At 40.0% G+C, this 21857-nt stretch overlaps 1 protein-coding gene across 2 annotated transcripts in view; it reads left to right on the top strand.

Annotated features, from left to right (window-relative positions):
* Nucleotides 1-21857, top strand: part of DAB1 (DAB adaptor protein 1) — a 310139-nt gene that overhangs the window by 136212 nt on the left and 152070 nt on the right. For both annotated transcript variants that reach the window (XM_053469376.1, XM_053469378.1), the window contains one exon: nucleotides 2720-2785. The gene's annotated coding sequence lies outside the window, so the exon portion shown is untranslated. The remainder of the gene's footprint in view (nucleotides 1-2719; nucleotides 2786-21857) is intronic.

Raw genomic sequence — 21857 nt, 5'->3', positions numbered from 1 at the left:
CTTTAATGTTAAACCCTTCCCAGAAATAACTATTTGAGCAAGTTTTGCTCACATGACACTAAAACAGACACTGATAGGTTATTGCCATAGAAAATGGGAAAAAAATCTTTTTAATTAACCCTTTTGAGGTTTATTGGTTTAACATAATAGATAGTACAATTCATGTTTTGTCTAAATGGAACATCACCTTTAAAAAGGAGTTTTCAATTCATCAGTTGTTAAGGACACCTTTTAGCGTTTTTGGTTCAATAAACCTAAAATTAAATAAAATAAGCCCAAATAACATAAGAAATGGTAGTTTTTATTTGTTTCGGACAGCCTGTCTTGAGCTGATTTAGCAAAGAAATTGACATTTTAAGCAAGAATTTAAGTCCCTCATTTTATTTATTATTTTCAATAATTATTTATTATTTTCTTGTTCCTCTGGTGCTTAAAAAGTCATATTTAGACCCAAAATGTATACTCATTGCCTAGTTCATGAATCAAATGACTGCACTCCTGGAACATCGAAAAAGCGAATGAATTCAACGCTTTGAATGAATGATTGGCCCCTCGCTCGATGAAATGAAGCTCCGGCTCCAATCTTTCATGCGAACGCATCGCTCTCGTCTGTTGAAACGGCAGTCGTTAGATATCCGAGCTCCAGGTGTTTTCTCCATATCCTCGAATGACCGGCCCCAGACCGGCCCGAGGCTTGTTAGGAGCTCACGGCTGTTCCTTGCTACAATATGTCAGACTCGCTTGTCGATGGATTCTGCTTCCACCGATCTCTCTTTATGCCAAGGATTCTTAATGCTTTCGAACCACCTGTCTAAGTGCTTTCTGTACGACCCGGCGTTAGACTTCATTAAGCCTGGATGCATCTGGCGTTCTGTACGTCGCATTCCGGACCAATTCTCAAATATTTTCTGCTTTCACAACAACAGTCTACCCACATTCCTTCGCAACCTAATTATCCGGCTATTAGCCGTGTTATCAATTAGTAGCCCCCGAGAATATTAGCCTGCCAAATGAAACAATGAAATATAGAATTTAATGGCGGATCAGACCCATTCAGCCCCATCTAAAGACTCAAACCTTAATCAGTCGTTGGTCTCGTCTTAGATTCAGGAGCCGTATGCCTATCCCATGCATGTTTAACACCCTCGCTGTATTACCCTCTACCACTTCTGCTGGGAGGCTGTTCCACTCACCTACAGGAAACCCAATAAAGTACATCTAAACCTTTGACCCTCTAAAAAGTAATTTGCTATAATAATAATAATAATAATAATATAATTGTTTTTATTTTGTACATCTTTGTATGGGATCTTAAAAAAAACTGAAATTATACGTATTAAATAAATTATATATAAAAACTGTGAAATTATATGTATATAGTAATCATTTGCCATTTTCTCCCCAAAATAATGGTAATAATTCAGATAAAAGAATAATTCTCATATGTAGCAACTTGCTGGATTTTGTTTGAGTAGCAATATGTAGGGACCAAGAAATATCGTCCCAAAAAGGTATAAAACGATCAGCGCCAGCGCAAGATTTTGTTCCTTTCCTTCACTTAAAAACTACAGATCTCTAGAATTTCTTTGAAAACTGAAGGAACCCACTGATGACATCATAGTGACCTCACCAGTGGTTCCTTATCAGTGTTTATTGTTTTGAAAAAAAAAAACATTGAAGAGAGAAAACTTTGCTTTCCTTTCTTCTCACATTCATATCCATGCCTACTGATCAGACAGTGATCAGGAAACAGGGCTCCTGCTGGTGCAGAGGGATCACCGGGGCACTGCCATCGCAATAAATGGTGAGAGACTGGAAACCACTACTCTCCTTCTAACTCTCCCCTTGGCGAGTAAATCACAAAGGGTTAACGCCCGGACTGTTAGGAAGTGCTTGGAGAATCCCCATCCTAATATAATCCAAGCTTCCTACGGTCTGCGGAGCCCTGAAAGTTAATGAAAATCTCCCTTCCCCGACCTTATATCATCACAAGACACGTAGTCAAAGCGATTATGTTGGCGTTTTCACTCTGAGATCCGTCCTTCAAAGATTTCCCATCAGCAGCAGTTCCGAATGATTGATGGCTTCATTCTTCTACCTGAATATGTGCGAGTGAGCTAGGCTCTTAAAAAGAAACTACGCGCGGGGATGAATGATGAGACCACAATCTGTCTAATTACACTTTATTTAAAATGTTCCGCTCGTACTTTACTGCTCGTACTACCAAAGCACCGTTTTACGAGGTTAAGAAAGTAGAAGGACATATTTTTTTTCCCGTTATTAGTCTTTTTCGAACATTCTAATCGGAATAGATTTCAAAATGTCTCGTGGAATGGTGACTGATATCTTCAGCAAGGGACTTGGCTCAGAGTTTCTTTTTGGAACACAAATTGTAGAATCATTTGTACGAACCTTTGCTTTTATCGTTGACATGTCCTTCACGTCGATTTGATCCATACCTTTTTGGACAGATACATTGTCAAGAAGGTTCTAAGCCTCACAGATAATGTGTAGAGACGTCGGTCCCAACGTTTTGGACTAAACTTGTCAGATCCTAGATTCTTCAGAAAACCATTGTCACCGATTTTCCAGGTTCGTCAAAAAAAACTACATTTTGGTAAAATCAGTAATAATAATGATTCCTTTAAATAGGTTAAAAACATATTTCAAATGTGTCTCTATATAGAAAGTTTTATGAACTTTGCCTTTGTCTTCACAGTGACGATGTTACGGTGTCTCTGACTTGGATTTAGGATTTCCGATGAGAAGACATGCACTTCTTCAGGTACCGTTTTAAGTTGTTTTTTTTTAACATTTTCATTAAATATCAAAACATTTCCATACGTTATCTTAATAAATACACAATATGTTTTTTTTCTGTATGTCAGGTACCAAAAATACCAAAAAAAATCTGCAAATTTGAGAAACAGAGATAGGGTTCTAAGGGGTCAGGGAGACTAATTGCAGATTTGTTTTCTAGGCGCACTTTGTATCATGAATTAACCCCTTAATGACGATGCAGTTTGGCCTGGAAACCAATTAAACGTTCCTAATTCCTACACATTTAGTATTGCTTTTTTTTAGGCATGTGATATATAAATATTTTTATTTAGTTTATTTTTTGGGTCCAGCTCAGCCATATTAACCCCTTAATGACAAAGCCCGTACACGTGCGGGCTAAAAATGCATCGTTTTCAAATGGTTTTGGGACCGCCCATTGTCCTTAAAGGGTTAAGCGGATGGAAGAGTGCGTATAATGTGAGGCTACATATGTAAGAAGATGCTTAAAGTTGTTTTTTGCCGTTATCTTGTGTTACAGCAGATTGTATAATTTGTACAAGTGTTGTAACAGGTTATTTAATTAACTTCATTCATCATGTAACACCCCAGTCATAGTATTATTTAAATACCGAAATTGCCGTTGGGTGTTCCAAGAGACGACACATTACGGTAATCGTGTTATTTTAGCGATACTTTAAAGCGGGTCGTTCGCAGGTTGTGAACAAAAACAAAAGAAAAATTCACGTTACGGGGCGATGTAAAAAAAAAAAGGGGGCGATTCTGGTTCAGGGGCATTTTCATTAGACGTTTGACACCAAAAAAAGCTGGCATTCTAACGATTGAGAAAATTATTATTTTTTAGTATCTAAAGGTTGGGGGTAGAAGGTTTTCTCGGTTTTGGGTTTCAATTGGTTAAATTTGGTTGGGTTTTCAGGATTATCTTGTAGGGCGTAGTGAATTCTTGAAAAAAAACGGACAACGTGCAATGTTTTTGAAAGTAACGTTTTCACACGCAATATGTTGCTGGCGGGCGGATAGTCATGGTTTCCAGGCATCATTTTTCCTGCAAAAAAAAAAGGGAAAAGGCAAAATTGGGTAAAAATCATACAAAATCATACAATAATACATTTGAATGAACATCCATGGGAACAAAATCCTACTTTTCTCCCAGCTCAGGGCTCCATTCTTATGAAAATACCTGGAGCTCTCCAGGTTTGACTAAGAGTCTCTGGATGAAGCGCTGCTTCCCTGAGCCTCCGGGGAAGTTTCTTCTATCTCCAGGCAGCACAACGCCTTTTGGCCATGCGCCCTCTCGCTTTCCACTACCTCTGCTACTCTATGCCCGCTAAAGGCTGGGGGTAGCTTTCCCCCTATGTATGGCTACCATCACCCACACATAGCCAATCCCACCACTGCGTAAAGTCATTCCCGCAGAAGAAGGAAAGCTTCAGGTAAAAATCTGACTTACATAAAGGGAAACTCTCACCTTTATTTTAATAGTAGTATAAAATTAAATATACCTTGTGGCTCTGGCTGTGGGAAACATTAGAATGACTCGGTCTTAATCACCTACTCTGACTCTTTGGCTAAGGAAAGGGAATGGAGCGGTTTATATGGTTTATTAAACTGTAAAATGTAGAATTAAATATACCTTGTGGCTCTGGCTGTGGGAAACATTAGAACGACTCAGTCTTAATCGCCCACTCTGACTCTTTGGTTAGAGAAAGGGAATGGAGGGCTTTATATAGTTTACTAAACTGTAAAATGTAGAATTAAATATACCTTGTGGCTCTGGCTGTGGGAAACATTAGAACGACTCAGTCTTAATCACCCACTCTGACTCTTTGGCTAATGAAAGGGAATGAAAACGTTCCACCCAAGAAGCTCCCTTTTTGAGCTTGCTCAATGCCCAGTTTCGGCTTATGTGAATACATAGCTGCCAGCAGTCCTGATCATTGGGTCACCATCCGACCAACCAAAGCAGCCTGGTTGTCTGATCTATTGATGCATGTAAAATGTCTTAAAACGTGAAATAAAACATTTCTGGTGATTGTTTCATTTTCCTTCTTCGTTGAGAATAGTTATTGGCGAGCCAGCTTTCACACTAGTAGATTGCACAAAAAAAAACCCCATTCCGTGGCCAAAAAACACTATTCTCGAAATATTACGTTCTCCACTCGTTCCTGTTTTGGTCCGGCTTTGTTAATTTCATTCTCCGGTCACAAGGAGAAGACATTAGTTTGGTAAAACAGTACAAAACCTCATTAAAAAAAAGTGCATGTGCTTTAATGTGGCTAAAACTATTGAGAAGGCAAAAAAAAACAACAATAGATTTTCTTAATTGACTTTAGCTTAACAGGTTATAAACCTCATTTACTACATTGTCTATGAGAAAGAGCACTTTTAACCCCTTAAAGACAATGGGCGGTCCCTAAACCCATTGGAAACAATGCATTTTGAGCCCGTACATGTACGGGCTTTGTCATTAAGGGGTTAAAATAGCATTGCCACGGGGCGTAATTAAAGGGGTGGCCGTCTTTTGAAAGGTAGGTGGTTTCGAAAATAGCGTGAACGCAATCGTATGTGTACCGGGCTAACGTAGCTGAATTAAACATGCAACGTAATTAAATAATAATGGCGAGAATTAATTGGACCCATTCTTGAGTTTTATGACAAGCTACAAGGGAATTGAACGATGAAAAACGGCTATTTCTCCGAGACCTAAGTAACAAATCAGAGCTTGCTGACAGCTGATCACTGGGGACATGATGTCATAAAATAACATATAAATAACAAACGCTGTTTGCTAATCCAGTATTCTGGGGGAGAAAGATCAAGTTGATTAAAATAATCTGAAGTCCTCGATTATAACAACAATTACTATTATGTGTATTAAGAGTCCACATTTTAACCATTGTCCCTGTTTAGTAACACAATCAATATTCATCATTTTGTAGGAACATGACCCAATTAAAATTGGTTAGCATTGATTCTAATGGAAAACATGTTTTTATATAAAAAATAATTCTAGAATTTTTTTTATGGTTTCTACATCAGATATATATATAGAAACCATAAAAAAATTCTAGAATTATTTTTTATATAAAAACATGTTTTCCATTAGAATCCATACTAATGATATATATATATATTTATATATATATATATATATCATCGACATTACAGGTAAAATGCTCCTTAATCACGTATATACTGGGCAAGTTCTTCTTGCGGTGTTGCAAGCGCTGTTATAATGGATGAAAAAAGTTAAGAATTATTTTTAGTGTATTTTTTTTTCATTGTACTGAATCTCCTGGTTTAGAATAAAAAAAGTGATATATTTTATTCATTTGGTGCTATAATGGAACACCATTTGTAACAAAGCTCTTAGTTTGTACTTTTAACAAAAGTTACGGCTTACTTTGAAAGTTTTAGCAGGGTTTTAATAAGCAGCAACGATATGAAATGGTAGAATATAAATTTGGATATTAAAGAAGTTTTCATGGGAAACGGTGGTTGTTGGCCGGCATAACCATTCACCGAAGCTGGCATATGGAATCCGTTAAATGTATATTCAAGTTTCCATGTTTCTTAAATGAATTTAAAGGGAAACTCTCACCATTATTTAAATAGTAGTATAAAATTAAATATACCTTGTGGCTCTGGCTGTGGGAAACATTAGATAGACTCAGTCTTAATCACCCACTCTGACTCTTTGGCTAATGAAAGGGAATGGAGCGGTTTATATAGTTTATTAAACTGTAAAATGTAGAATTAAATATACCTTGTGGCTCTGGCTGTGGGAAACATTAGAATGACTCCGTCTTAATCACCCACTCTGACTCTATGGCCAAAGAAAGGGAATGGAGCACTTTATATGGTTTATTAAACTGTAAAATGTATAATTAAATATATCTTGTGGCTCTGGCTGTGGGAAACATTAGAATGCCTCAGTCTTAATCACCCACCCTGACTCTTTGGCTAATGAAAGGCTGTAAAATGTGGATTGGAAGAGGGTGATAGATCAGGTTTGAGTTTGGAATATTTAGTTTTTATTCGATTCTCGACAGGATGAGCTGAACGTTATAATTTTTTGTGCTTTAATGTTTAACATTCTTTACAAGTTCCCCCGCATGTAGCTTTTATGCATCGTTTTAGTTTTGCCGCAACGCGGTATGCAACATTTTATGAGACAATTAAACCAAGTGTTGATTCTTTACGTTCAACAAGTCTGTTCCTGCTGTGATCCAGATGCGGCTGCTCTTCCAGGTCCAATAATACCGAAGCAGGTTTACGGAATACGGTCTGGGAAAGCACATTATTGAGAGACCTCTTTAGTTATACGCAGTTTTTAGGAGCAGACTATCAAATTTAAGGCCAGAAGGCAAATCCAACCATTACATGGTTCCAGAAACATTTAACTCACGCAGGCTCTACCAACATGGGGGTCACATTTAAAAAGTGGTGGTGATGCAAAGTTTTAAAAGTGTTCTTAGTGAATAATGGCTAATAGAATGTGTGCGTTCTTTGGACTATTAGATTTGTTGCTATGGTGATAAGAACACTTTTGCCATTGGAAATGGCCATTGGAAATGAATCGATGGATCACGCCAGTGTCCCAGGGGACCCCCTAAATAATGAATGCTTTTTGCTATGTAGGTATTTTCATGTGCATTGAATTGACTTGAAAGGAAGAAAAGACGTACCTTAAGGAGAAGCTGCAACCGCAGTGCTGCAGCTCCGCACCTCCTTTGTGTTCCGAGGCTTCACGCCACTGATTGGTTGCTTAAAGCAGCCAATCAGTGGCAGGAAAGTGCTTCAATTTATATTAATGTGTGATCGTGTACGGTGCATGGAGGTCTCATTAGACCCCCACCTGGGGTCAATGAGACGTGTCTGCAAGATCTCGGTATAATACACGCTTGTATATCTATGCTAAATAGTAGGAAAATGTGAAGTTTTTTTGTACATAGAATTTCTTTCCGTCACATTTTAAGGGTCCTAAAATGGGAAAGATTTGTAAATATATTGATGTAAACCACAATTACCATGTCATGTTCTCTTTTTGACATTTTAACCGGTGTTTCTGTATTTTTTCCGGTAAACAATATCTTTACAACTAAATACCAGATAAAGTCAGGCTGACAGCAGTCCTATAGGGAATAGTCCTTAGGAACATTTTAAGTAGCAACGGGTATTCTTGTAAAACAGGTATTCTGGAGGAATATTATAACAAAAAATATGTATTACTGAGAAAAGAGGAATAGTAGGATGAGGCTTAAAGCTGCAGTTCCACTTAGAGGAAAAGATTAGTTTCGTTAATCAACAAAACCTTAGCTATGTTCTTCTTTCATCTGAAGGTTTCATCAAATACAGAATAACACATAAACTTTTAATAAGTTTTGTTTGGTATCTTTTTAAAGAACGAACTATCAGTGCCTGCTATGTGCCACATGAAAATTAGGTGTTCCAGGCAAAAATGATGAATCCCACAAAATACTTATTTCTGGGTATTTTTGGGCCTCCGGCAGGACTAGTAGTAGTAATTATGTTTCCAAGGCTACATGGAGTTACAAAAATGTTATATTTAGCACTTTATTGTTGGCCATAGGCTTGGGTATTCCTCTGGAATATAAAGGCTGGCTCGTCAATAACAATTCTCAAATTAATGACATAAGGGAAATTAAAATGACCTCAGGATTTTTTTTTCTATTTTTTTCTATTTTTTTTTCTATTTTACCTTTAAAGATATCTTGCATTGTAGCTTCTATCTTACAATGGTAAGAACAATTCATAAAAAAAATTAACTATATGGGTCTTGAATTTGAATATTATGTTTAAAAAAAAAGTTAAAATCATAATTGATAAAAAAAAATATATGGATTTGTATTTTTGTAGCTAAATGTCTTTTAAAATCAAAAAGTTGCACAACTTTTATATAAAAAAAGAAATAGCATAATAATAGTTTTTTTCTGATTTTTCCAATACAGTCTTGTTGGTACATTATACAGACCTAGGGTATAAAGTATGTGAGGAGAAATAGATTTTTTAATTGTTTTTGGGGTTTGTTTGGCTTTTTACATGTTTTTATTCCCGACAGTTATATGTAACAAGAAAATGTCCATTACTTTGTGGCACCTTCCATGATGTTCTCATTGAATAAACATAAAGTGTGAAAAAAACAATTGTATTTCCATGTCACTCCTGTCATTCCGTGAAGAACCCAACACAATGCAGGAAACAAAAAATCAATGGCGATTGTTAATTATTCAAACCCTCCCAATGCTGATTATTGACCAGAAACTGGTTCTACATTTTTCCTGCACCTCGCATATCTATACAGCTTTATAAACTCTCCCTCTTTAACCGCGCTCTTTTATTGTATTTGAACAGACCCGATTTTAGGGTGGCATAAATTTCAACAACATTTAAATCAGATGAATAAAAAGGAACGCTGCCAGCACGGCCGATACATTATTTAACATTTTGTACGGAGAAAATCTCCCTCTGCTTTGGATACCGAGCGATTTCGCCTTTACGGTTTAATTCATATCCATATAAGTGTAAGAAAAAGGTAAAACTCTCTTAAATCATTCTGTATCATTTTTTTAGTTAATGCAAATATTAGAGACTAGACTTGTATGTTAGGATTTATACGAAGCCCTGAAAATAAGGCCAGATCCCCCAAGAATAGGACAAAACAAAGCAAAAAGTTCAGAATTATTGTTCGAAATTCGTAGGTCCACATTCACTCACACTCTCATTCTCGTTCACTCTTTCGCTTTAGCTCTCTAAATGTTGCCCTACTTTCTTTGCCGACCACTTCTTCATTCTATCGTCAATCTGCTATCTTTTTTCCTCGTCCGCGGACATAACCTGGTGGGAACTTCTGACAAAAAGGCGGTGCTTGCAGTGATTGGAGGATCGAGGAGAGGATGTGCCCTCAGCACTTTCGGTGACGTCCTTTTCCCCAATTGGGGAAGTGAGAGGACGTCACCGATCGTGCCGCCATTTTGGCAAAAGTTTCTGTCGGTTATGTCTGCGGAGATGCTGACAAAGCTAGAAGATAGCAGATTGAAGATATGGGAGAAGATTTGGGAGATTCGGAAGAAGATGCGGAAGCAGAGGTGGTCTGCAGAGAAAGTAAGGAAACGTTTAGAGAGCATGAGATTGAGAATGAGAGTGTGAGAGAGTGAGAATGAATGTGGTACCGGGCAATCTGGCAATAGATTTAGAACTTGTATCCAACACAACTTAGTTCATAGGCTATTGGGGCAAATTGGTCCAGAGCGGTCATCTGGATACCTTCCTTCTGCTCTGGGACTACTGCTGCTTGGGGGTATAATATATAAGGGGTTAGCCATGTAGAGAACATGAAGCCAACGTTCTTAAGAAGAAACCAAATGTATTATCACTTGCAAATGACATTTTAAGTAGGTAATTCAGAACCACAACATAATCAGTGCATGTAACAGCTACACATCTCTTACATCATAATGTCTGGTTGCTAGAATCAAATCCACAAAATTGGCTCAGTTCCAAGGATGCATGCTTAAAATTCCATCTTGGCATAGTAGTTGATATCTAGTATCTACTTTCCTTCAATATTGTTACATTGAACAGAAATCAAACTATATATATATATACCATGATGATCTATTAACCCCTTAATGACAAAGCCCGTACATGTACGGGCTCAAAATGCGTTGTTTTCAATGGGTTTAGGGGCCGCCCATTGTCCTTAAGGGGTTAGTGTGTATATTTGTGGAATTATAACCTATATTAAAGGGTCACTCCGCCCATTGTATGCAATTTAATGCATAGATAGATAGATGTGTGGCCTCTTTAAATATACATTAGGCCCACGGGCGTAGGAACCGGGGGGGACGGGGGGGACAGATCCCCCCCAGGAAATCATAAGGGGGGGACCGATAATATAGAAATCCCCCCCAGGGCTGTACGTGAGGCGAGTGCACTCGGGTGCAGCTGTGAGGGTGCTCACAGCTGCCCGATCAGCAGCTGCAGCCTGCAGGACTGGTTAGGGAAATCCGTGATCTCCCCAACCAGTCCTGCAGGCTGCAACTTCATTAAGGTCACACTCACCAGCGTGCTGTCTGTAACTGAGCGCCGGGGCGACGGGATATGACGTTTATATCCAGCCCCGGCGCTCAGCATAAACAGCTGTGCGCAGCCGCACTGCACAGACTGTGAGCGGCAAAAAGGAAAGTTGGAAGAGAAAGCAGAAAGGAGGAAGAGAAAGCAGAAAGGAGGAAGAGAAAGGTAAGAGATGTGGAAAACGAAGGTGGGTGGGTATGATGTGGAAAACGAAGGTAGGTAGGTAGGTAGGTGGGTATGATGTGGAAAACGAAGGTAGGTAGGTAGGTAGGTGGGTATGATGTGGAAAACGAAGGTGGGTGGGTGGATATGATGTGGAAAACGAAGGTGGGTGGGTGGGTATGATGTGGAAAACGAAGGTGGGGGGGGTCTGATGTGGAGAACAAAGGTTGTGGAGGGGGGTTTGATGTGGAGGGGGGTCTGATGTGGAGAACAAAGGTGGGGGGGGTCTGATGTGGAGAACAAAGGTTGTGGAGGGGGGTCTGATGTGGAGAACAAAGGTTGTGGAGGGGGGGTCTGATGTGGAGAACAAAGGTTTGGGGGGGTCTGATGTGGAGAACGAAGGTGGGGGGTCTGATGGTAGATTTGTGTGTGCATATACATATGGTGAGGCATGTGTATGGGTACTTGGGCAGGCATATGTGTTTGTGTATAGGGCAGCTGTGTATATGTGCATGTATGTGCATACGTGTGTATATGTGTACATCTGTATGGGCAGTGCATATGTGTACGTCTGTATGGGCAGTGTATATGTGTATATGTGTACATCTGTATGGGCAGTGCATATGTGTACGTCTGTATGGGCAGTGCATATGTGTACGTCTGTATGGCCAGTGCATATGTGTACGTCTGTATGGGCAGTGCATATGTGTACGTCTGTATGGGCTGTGTATATGTGTATGTCTGTATGGGCAGTGCATATGTGTACGTCTGTATGGCCAGTGCATATGTGTACGTCTGTATGGCCAGTGTATATGTGTACGTCTGTATGGGCAGTGTATATGTGTACGTTGTATGGGCAGTGTATATGTGTACGTCTGTATGGGCAGTGTATATGTGTACGTCTGTATGGGCAGTGTATATGTGTATATGTGTACGTCTGTATGGGCAGTGCATATGTGTACGTCTGTATGGGCAGTGCATATGTGTACGTCTGTATGGGCAGTGTATATGTGTACGTCTGTATGGGCAGTGTATATGTTTACGTCTGTATGGTCAGTGCATATGTGTACGTCTTTATGGACAGTGTATATGTGTATGTGTGTATGAGCAGTGTATATGTGTATGTGTGTATGGGCAGTGTATACGTGTACGTCTGTATGGGCAGTGTATATGTGTACGTCTGTATGGGCAGTGTATATGTGTACGTCTGTATGGGCAGTGTATATGTGTACGTGTGTATGAGCAGTGTATATGTGTATGTGTGTATGGCCAGTGCATATGTGTACGTCTGTATGGGCAGTGTATATGTGTATGTGTGTATGAGCAGTGTATATGTGTATGTGTGTATGGCCAGTGCATATGTGTACGTCTGTATGGGCAGTGCATATGTGTACGTCTGTATGGGCAGTGCATATGTGTACGTCTGTATGGCCAGTGCATATGTGTACGTCTGTATGGCCAGTGTATATGTGTACGTCTGTATGGGCAGTGTATATGTGTACGTCTGTATGGGCAGTGTATATGTGTACGTCTGTATGGGCAGTGTATATGTGTACGTCTGTATGGGCAGTGCATATGTGTACGTCTGTATGGGCAGTGTATACGTGTACGTCTGTATGGGCAGTGTATATGTGTGTATATAAGGAGTGTATTTGTCTTATAGCGTATACGTCTGTGTAAGTATGCGCAAGGGCAGTGTATATTTATGGGGAGGCGTGTGTGTGTGAGCAGTTTATGTATGTTTGGGCAGGCGTGTATAAGGGTAGTGCATATGTGTGAGTACTGGCAAGTGTGTATCTGCAGGCAATTGCAGCGTATACGTGTGCATATGTGGGTATGAGCAGGCATGTCGTACTTAAAGGGAAGATAATGATTCCCTGTAACACATGTTTAACCCATTGTGTGTGTGTGTGTGTGTGTGCATGCGTGTGTATGTTATTCAAGTGTTTAAGTGTGTGGATATGTTCCTGTGTGCATGACGTGTTAGGAGTCTTAGATGGTTCCTTCAGTACATCATAGTAGTCTCTGTGGCCGTGTCCAGTGGGGTCCATCTGTGGTTGTAAGATTTTTCTTTTTTTGTGAGTTTCTGTGGGAATTTTCTCCCATTCATCCAGTAGAACGTTTTATGAGCTGAAGGTGATAAACCAAGACATTTTGGACAACACTATGCTTCTAACTTTGTGGGAACAGTTTTGGGGACGGTCCTTTTGTATTCCATCATGACTGTGCCCCAGTGTACAAAACAAGGTCCATAAAGGCAAGGTTGCAAAAATTCCCCACAGAAACTCTCCAAAATCTTGTGGAAATCGTTCCCAGAAGAGTGGAAGCCGTTATAGCTGCAAAGGGGGACCAACTACATATTAATGTCTATGTATTTATAATGTGATGTCATAAAAGTCCCTGTTGGTGAAATGGTCAGGTATACCCTACCAGAAAAAATGCTATCCCCCCCAGATTTTTAGGGGTTCCTACGCCCATGATTAGGCCACTGCTGAAAATGCATCGGGGATTGGGTAGACTATTGATTTTAGTGGGAACACTTTCCTTGCCACCGATTGGCTGCTTCGGCCAATCAGTGGTATGAAGAGTCTGGACACAGAAGGGTTGTTCTGCTGCAGCTCCAGAGCTGCAGTTTCTACTAAAGGTAAGTGGTTTTTTTCCATAGGTTTGGGGGAAAATGTAGAAAGGACACCGTAGAGTCCCTTTAAACGATATAAATAAAATATTATTGGGTGTATTTGTGCTTTTTTTAATGATCCACACTGGTTGTTGTTGTCAAGTCTGAGTAGGAACGCTGTTCTGTTTTCAAATTTGATACAAAAGAAACAAATGCATCTTTAGGGACCTGTACTTTATTATAAAAACTGCTGAGAACTCAGAATCTCTTTTTTTTATCAGTGTTTTGGAGATTTTTTTTCCCAGTGGCTTGCCTGCCTCAAAGTTAATAAAGTGGTGTTTTTATTTTGATTTGTCCAATAAATGTAACAAAAAAACCCAGCAATACTTTTCTTATTAAATCTCACAGACGCTCTTTAAGCTATCGTATGCTCTGAAGTCAATTGCTCTAAACCTCTGTACAGCTGACGGGGAGAGAATGCATTCTACGTCTCATAAAAGAGAAGGAATGTAATAGAATTTGGGTTTCAAAATTGCTAATAAAACCGGTTTACTGAATAAATGCAATAAGCCAGAGATGAGATTACAGAGACTACATACTGGATTTAAGGAGAATTTTTACATAATAGCACATCTACTAAAGTTTAATTTCCATATCTAGTTTAATTAACTAGAATATAGTAATTTTTTGTGTGTTTTTTTTCTTGCTTCTAGAAAAACTTGGATTATTTACTTTGAGCAGAGTTTGAATACTGGTGCAGTTGCCGTGGAAACCAATGAAACATTCCTAATTCCTTCACATTTAGTATTGGTTTTTTTTTTAGGCATGTGATATATAAATATTTTTATTTAGTTTATTTTTTGGGTCCAGCTCAGCCATATTAACCCCTTAATGACAAAGCCCGTACACGTACGGGCTCAAAATGCATTGTTTTCAATGGGTTTAGGGTCCGGCCATTGTCCTTAAGGGGTTAATAAAAAGTAGAAATGGGAATTTATTTTATGTTTTTTTTTTTCCCCCCACGAAATGGGTGTAGAAGAGTTGAACGTTTTAACCGAGTGACCTCATTATGGATCATAAAGGGCCAACCACAAGCATTTCTCCTGCAGGAAAGGCTGAGTCGGCAAATATTCATATGGTTGGGCTTCAGAGCAAAGCGGGATGGATGTAGAGTCGTTAGATGCGTTCTGATACTTCCCACGTCTCGCCCATTTCCCCTTTAAATAGTGGCATGCCCACCAACATCAGCGGAACGGCCCACCAACATCAGAAGGACGTCCCCCGAGGAGTTGCTCCGGGTAGCAGGCGCTATAAAGTTCCCATATCTGCCCTTCAGTAAATAAATATTTAAAAAGTTTATTTGTGAACAGTAAGTTGGCTTCGCCAAGGGGGGAATTTTTTTTTTTTTACATTGTACGAAGTCCTCGTAATTTATTAAACTAAAGTGATTTCATTAAACGTATAAACACAGGAGAAGCTTCTTCGTAGGCATTATTTTTATGTCCCTAGTCCTTTCGGCGTGCATTTTATTAATAATTTGATCCCGAAGCTAATCTTATGCATATGCATAAAAATAATTACAGGAGAAAAATAATATATCAACAATGTGATAATGAGAGCTGTTTTGCAAGCCGTGAGCCATGGAGGTAATGTACAGGTTATTAGCCGTTAATCATTCATTATACTAAATGTAATTGGATTAGGAACATTCGTTATGGCCGGATTCGAGAAGCTAAGGTAGATTATCTTTACAAGTAATTATTGAATCCAGGTTTATAAATAGGTTTTATTAAGAGGGAATTGATTGATGCCGAGTTGTCCAAAGCATAAAATTTGTTCATTTAAAATAAAATATGATTCATTTATTACGTTCCCACGGAAAAAAAAAAATATATATATATATGGGAAATAATTGCACATTAATTCAGTGTTATTCTAGACCTTCTAAGAAGTGTGTTTAAGTGAATTTATTGGATGTATAAAATATGTAGGGAATCCATACTTATTTACCAGCCATTTAATAATACAAATTCAAGCAAAAACAAGCAAATCAGCATCAAAAGTGTACATATTTTAATAAAATAATAATAATATAAACATAATGTCTGATTACGACAGATCGGCCCCATTCGGCCCCCGTCTAGTCGCCCGTTTCCCCTGCTGTAAAGACTCAATCCAAGTCAGTCATCGGTCTCGTCTTAGATTCAGGAGTCTATCCCCTCACTGTATTACCCTCTACCACTTCTGCTGGGAGGCTGTTCTACATATCTACCACCCATATCCGAATATATTCCGTCTTTGGTGCTCCTGCATTATTTAGAAAGTGTTTTAAAGTAAGTGTGCGTAGGTGTAGGACAATGGCATGGATCTTTGCTTTTTCAGTCCCTTCCTGGACCGGCAGCTTCAGGTTCTGTGATTGGAGTTGGCAGGAGAACAGAAGAGTAATTTGTCCCCTTTAAAGCCCCAGACCTGACTCCTTCTTCTTACGGAGTGGGGTAAAGGAGCTCACGGAGGACTCCAGTTCCATGGTCCATCCCCACTGTTTTATGGAGAGGAAGGCTACGATATTCCACGGCTCTAAGTGTAAAGGTTTTGGGAATATATCACAGCATGTTTGTTGCTACATACTTCTTCTCGACACGAAGGACCGGCTCTTTTGAACGTTCACGGGCGAATCTGCACCGCTAAGCAAACATATGTGAAAGGTCCATGGAGAGTGGGGAAAAATATTAGTAACATCTGCTTGGTAACAGCGGTGGAATGATGGAAGTAATTCATGCACTCGGCAGGAATTTGCTTGTCTACTAATAAGGCACGGCTGGACACCATACTTTCTCTGTCTCGAGTAACTGTGATATCCAGAAGCCTCCACCAATAATATAGTCTCAACAACAATGTATCTATTACTTTGATTTGTATCTATTAATTAACAAACCCAATGTTAGTGGATGTCTACCAAAAGCCTCTGCTTCTTTGGGGAGGCGCTATCGTAATATTGTGTTCTTATAAACTTTTAATTTCACTTTTAACCTTAATTGCCTTTTTTTTTTACTTTCACTTGGCACGCCTTAAGAAAACCCAAATTAAGAAAATACGTAGCGGTGAAAGCCAGGGCTACGTGGCCGTGAGCCATCAGCCACCGACATCTCTGTTGTCGGAAGTCCATTGGGATTTTTGAAATGCTAAAATCTCATTTTTTAAACTCAAAATGTACCCGGCACACTACGAGAGCAGTGGCTGCGGATGAGAAGTGGACATAGAGATGGCTACTAACTTCTAACAAGGATGGAGGCTGAAGATGATTTTTATATACTCCAACCTCCTCCACTGAGCATTGGATGCGGGGTGAGGGAGTATAGTTGGGTCCTTCACCCATGGAGTGACGCAAGATGAGGACATCAATGCCCTCACCCATTTAATTTGTGAAATTATTAATTTCTATTGCTTGGGGGGCCAAATTGTGAGCTGTGAGTTCTCCCAACCTGGCCCGTCATCCCAAATGCATGCAAAAGTAAGAATGAGTCCTGTTGGAAACGGGACATTTGGGAGCTATGCCTTCGTCCAAATCATGCACTCGCCGTTTAGTCAATCGACCTGCCCGTAAAGTGGCGCAAATCCAACCACCACCATCTAGGACGTCACCCGGTGCCTACAACCCATGACCCAATTCATCAACAAGTAAAACGATTACCTTGGGCTTCTTCTCCCTTGATTTGCTTGTCACAAAATATCGATGACTTTAATCAGCAGTTCCATGCCTGTTTGCATTTTCTTCTCCAAACGTAGAAGCACCTCAGCGCAAACCTACCACCCGTCTCTTTAATATGATCAAATTCGGTGAATTTATTTATCATTTTTCGCTAATTACTCAGTTGCAATAATACCCGGGACTTGGTTTGCACTTTGAAATGACTCCGCCGTCTCCGAATGAAAAATGATTCGCTAATTCTAATTAATCTTTTTATACCTAATGATCTGGATTAAAATTAAAAATACATTTCTTAATCTAGATGCATTGCTGTGTAATCTCACTTCTCATTATATGCCCCTGGGGGGGTTGTTTGTGTCTGTGATCATTACTTGAAATGTGTTTTTTTATTGTTTTAACCCTTCTTGTACGAGAGGGGTAAGAAATTTGTTGATGGGGTGGGACTGCCGATGGTTGGTAAAGATGCATATTGGTGTGTGTTTCGGAACAATGTGATAGATGTGTAGCCCTTTTTACCCCGGTAGGTCCATTTAAAGGAGGTCCACTCCTTTTATCTGCAGACCCGGAGCCGCTGTTGCTGTCAGTCATGTGATATTTTGTTTGACTTTACCTGCTCAAACACCACACTCAGCTGATGCTTTATGGCAATGCTAATGAAGTCCATTGCAGAAGTCTCAATCAGGGGAATGTCCTCCATACCTGGGAGCTCTCCAGATTTTGTCTGGAGACTTGAGGTGAAGCCGCGCTTCTCCCGGTACGCCCCACTCCCAGCCCACTTCCTCTCCAACAATGGCCTGTGTCCTGTGATGTCAGAGGGACCTGCCAGTGACATCAGAGGGACCGCCCATGATGTCAGCAGTACGGCTATGAAGTAATCCCTTCTTAGAGATGGGGACACTGACCCTGGGCTAGCCTAAATATGTCTCTTTATAGAGTACACAACACATGCAGCAATTTTAGTGTTAAATGAAATACAAGCTTTTCACTTAATCTGTGACTTTCAAAGGCAAAGGAGGTTAAGAGCAGCTGAAATATCGAGAATTAAATTAAAATAAAACGTGGCAAAGAGAATTGGTTAATTCAGTTATACTACGTGTGTGCGTCGCTGATCTAATTCATTTATTTGACCCACATAACCACATCGCGAATTGCTTGATGGCTTACTGTAATCGAAACAGATGCTAATGACCTTAATAAATAAATTATTGCTGATACGTTTTCACATTTTATAGCCCATTCGGGGATTCTTTATGGAGCTTCATGCACTTTTCCCACTAGATTTAACCGGACAAAGCGTGATCGTGGATGCGGTTTGGTGAGACCATCTGCACTATGCGCTATCTACAGATGTAGAAGGCTCCGGACCGGCATCCTAATGCCAGTATTCTCCTTTGGAGCCCTAGGCGCAAGTCCAGACAACATGTATTAGACCAAAGTGGCAAAACCGGACTATGTAACCCACCCGGGTTACCACATCTGCAGCTTCTTCTACATGTATTAACCCCTTAATGACAAAGCCCGTACATGGGCTCAAAATGCATTGTTTTCAATGGGTTTAGGGACCGCCCATTGTCCTTAAGGGGTTAAAAAGTCAGGGGGAAGCTGGCCGAAAGGATATAACTTCTGCTGTCAAGATGACCCTCTTGGTCTTCTGTCATTTTATTCGAGTGATCACATTAAAAAAAAAAAAACTTAAGAAGCTTCTTTTTTTTCAGTTGCTAAGGCAACAGCCTATGAGCGTCAGCTTTTGTGTCATGTGGCATGTTTTCCCGGAAAAAAATGAACACAAGCAAATTCCTGGTGGGCCGGTTGCTGATAGGTCCAAATACTTGTGAAAACTGCTGCTACAGCGGATATCGCGTCCTACGGTACATGGTCGCTGATTGGATATGGAGGGTCACATGCTGCAAGAGTATAAAAACATAACGCGGTTCTGTGCCTCGCTGTAACCAATTATTTTGCTGAAAAATCCCAGTGATGCAGAAGTCCCAGCATGCTTTGGGGGTCGATTTATCAGCCGCAATGATGGCAGCCTTGGAAAAGTACTTGAATGGAAAAAAAAAGCCGCTAAATTAACAAATCACTGGTTAATGAATTGTACCCTCACTGTGCTGAGTCAATTTACAGCGTCCTTTGTAGATTTCTGTTAATGATGCTTGACAAAAAAAAATAAAGCTAGAAAAGAACTTCGGCTCGGCCTTGGCAGCCAACTGCGAACTCTTACGCGTTCCTTTGTTAAATGCAGAATTCTTTTTGGTTTTCTCTTTAAGGAGAATTAAAATGACTATTTACTGGGAAGGTTTTAGCACTTTTAATTAGTTATTGCAATATTTTTAATATAGTGGCTGTATTTTCAGGCGTTGGTAGGGTCTCCACAGGATCCTCACCTGGTGGATTCAGTGGCTCATACCTCCCAAGTGTCCTGCTTTAGGGAGAGCTCCTCTTTGGGACCAACTCTATCTTTGTACCCTGATGCCCTTCCACCCTGCCCTGTTCCCCTGCTTTCTTCTCTGATGCCTCTATTCTTCTAGGAGCTCGGAATGTTTGCTGGGTATGAGGGTATCACAGGGTTTTACAGCCCTAAAAGCCCCAATAATGTGTATAGAAGCAGCAAGAAATGTTATTGGCAGGTATGCAGCGATTTATGGACATGGGGGCGGTATAGAGAGGTCTAGATATAGGGGAGGTATAGAGAGGTCTAGGTGAGGTATAGAGAGGTCTAGGTGAGGTATAGAGAGGTCAATGTGAGGTATAGAAAGTTCTAGATATAGGTGAGGTATAGAGAGGTCTGGGTGAGGTATAGAGAGGTCTAGGTGAGGTATAGAGAGGTCAATGTGAGGCATAGAAAGGTCTAGATATAGGGGAGGTATAGAGAGGTCTATGTGAGGTATAGAAAGGTCTAGATATAGGGGAGGTGTAGAGAGGTCTAGGTGAGGTATAGAGAGGTCTATGTGAGGTATAGAAAGGTCTAGATATAGGGGGGTATAGAGAGGTCTATGTGAGGTATAGAAAGGTCTAGATATAGGGTAGGTATAGAGAGGTCTAAGTGAGGTATAGAAAGATCTAGCTCTCTTAAGGCATATAATATTACATATTATTTAATGGAAATTGGGCCCTTCCACTACAAGCTCTATCACTGCTTCATGTAAAGAAAATAATTATTTTATTTGATGTGAGCTAGTTATTTTTTTTTTTTAAGGTGCAAAAGAATAATTGGTTGTTTTCTGATGATCTGGTCTGTTTAGACATATATTCCGTTTTCATTAGCATGTAACATATCATCCTTAGATAAATATAATCCAGGCGGCTGCTTGGTCCATCTGCTGCAACATCTGACCTCTGGGATAACTGTCTGCCCAGGGATTTCATGCTTGTACTGATGTTTCCTGTCTATTAAGGCGTAAAATATTATAGAAACCCAACGCTCCGTGCATAAAACAGATACTGTTGTAGGGAGAATGTAACTCATAATATATTCATAGGGACGGTATAAGATAATGCAGCCACATAATGTAATAGTCTACATGGAGGTGAAGACCTCTTTTGATGCATTTTGTTCTTATCATCCGTGGGTAATGTATAGTTGCTTGTGCGCCCATTCCCAGTGGACTCTTCCGGATTAACGAACACATCATAAGCGACTATTTACTTTGTATTGTCGGAATAAAAAATATTATTTCAAAAATATGGGAAGTTAACGCCTCGATACTGATGGGAAGTATATGGAAAACATTAGCATATAGTCTTATGTCTGTTTACTACCAAGCAACCATACAAGGTCCCTACATACCACCCAACAGTCACGTTGGGTCCCAATCACTCTGCTTCCCCGTCTGATGCCTGCCTATTCTTTTCTACCACTCCCCCATGTTCAGATCTCTGGTGGCTTTTGTGGGCAGTAGAGATCATGGAGCGTTTGGAGAGATTCTCTGATCTCCTCTGACCGGACCGGGGAGCTGTAAGATCAACACTGGTGCCGAACAGATCCTCGTTGCAGCTCCCACGTGGCCACCTCGCAATGCTCTGCAGCTGAGCGCCGTAAGGTGGCTCTTCAGGTAAGTTCAACAGGTGGCTTTGGGTACTTCCAGTCCTGGCCCAACCATAACATATAGTTAAGAGTAACAGTGACATAAAGCATAGTATTCTTGGGTGTACTTTGGGAAGATTTAGGGTTTTTTTGCCCAAAAAGAGGATTTGGAGCGCCAAACTCATGAAAGCAGAACAATCTTCTCCTTCTGTTCCAGTAGGCCTTAACTTGTGTTCATATTATTATCACTTTTATTGTTGTAAAACCGCTACGGAATCTGCTGGGGCTCCTTTGATAAAATGTAGACAGTGTAGACCCCTTTATCATACCAACATAGCAACATTTTAGATGGGACAGTGGGGATGCTCAGTGGGACAGCGAGTGTCATGATTAGGCATGATTTAGTCCAAATAGGGCTACTTTTCTCATTCAAACATGTATTTTCT

Source organism: Spea bombifrons, chromosome 6 (genome assembly GCF_027358695.1).
Source record: "Spea bombifrons isolate aSpeBom1 chromosome 6, aSpeBom1.2.pri, whole genome shotgun sequence".
Lineage (NCBI taxonomy): Eukaryota > Metazoa > Chordata > Amphibia > Anura > Pelobatidae > Spea > Spea bombifrons.
Note: the sequence above shows the minus strand (reverse complement) of the source record. Positions and strands in the feature narration are given on the sequence as shown.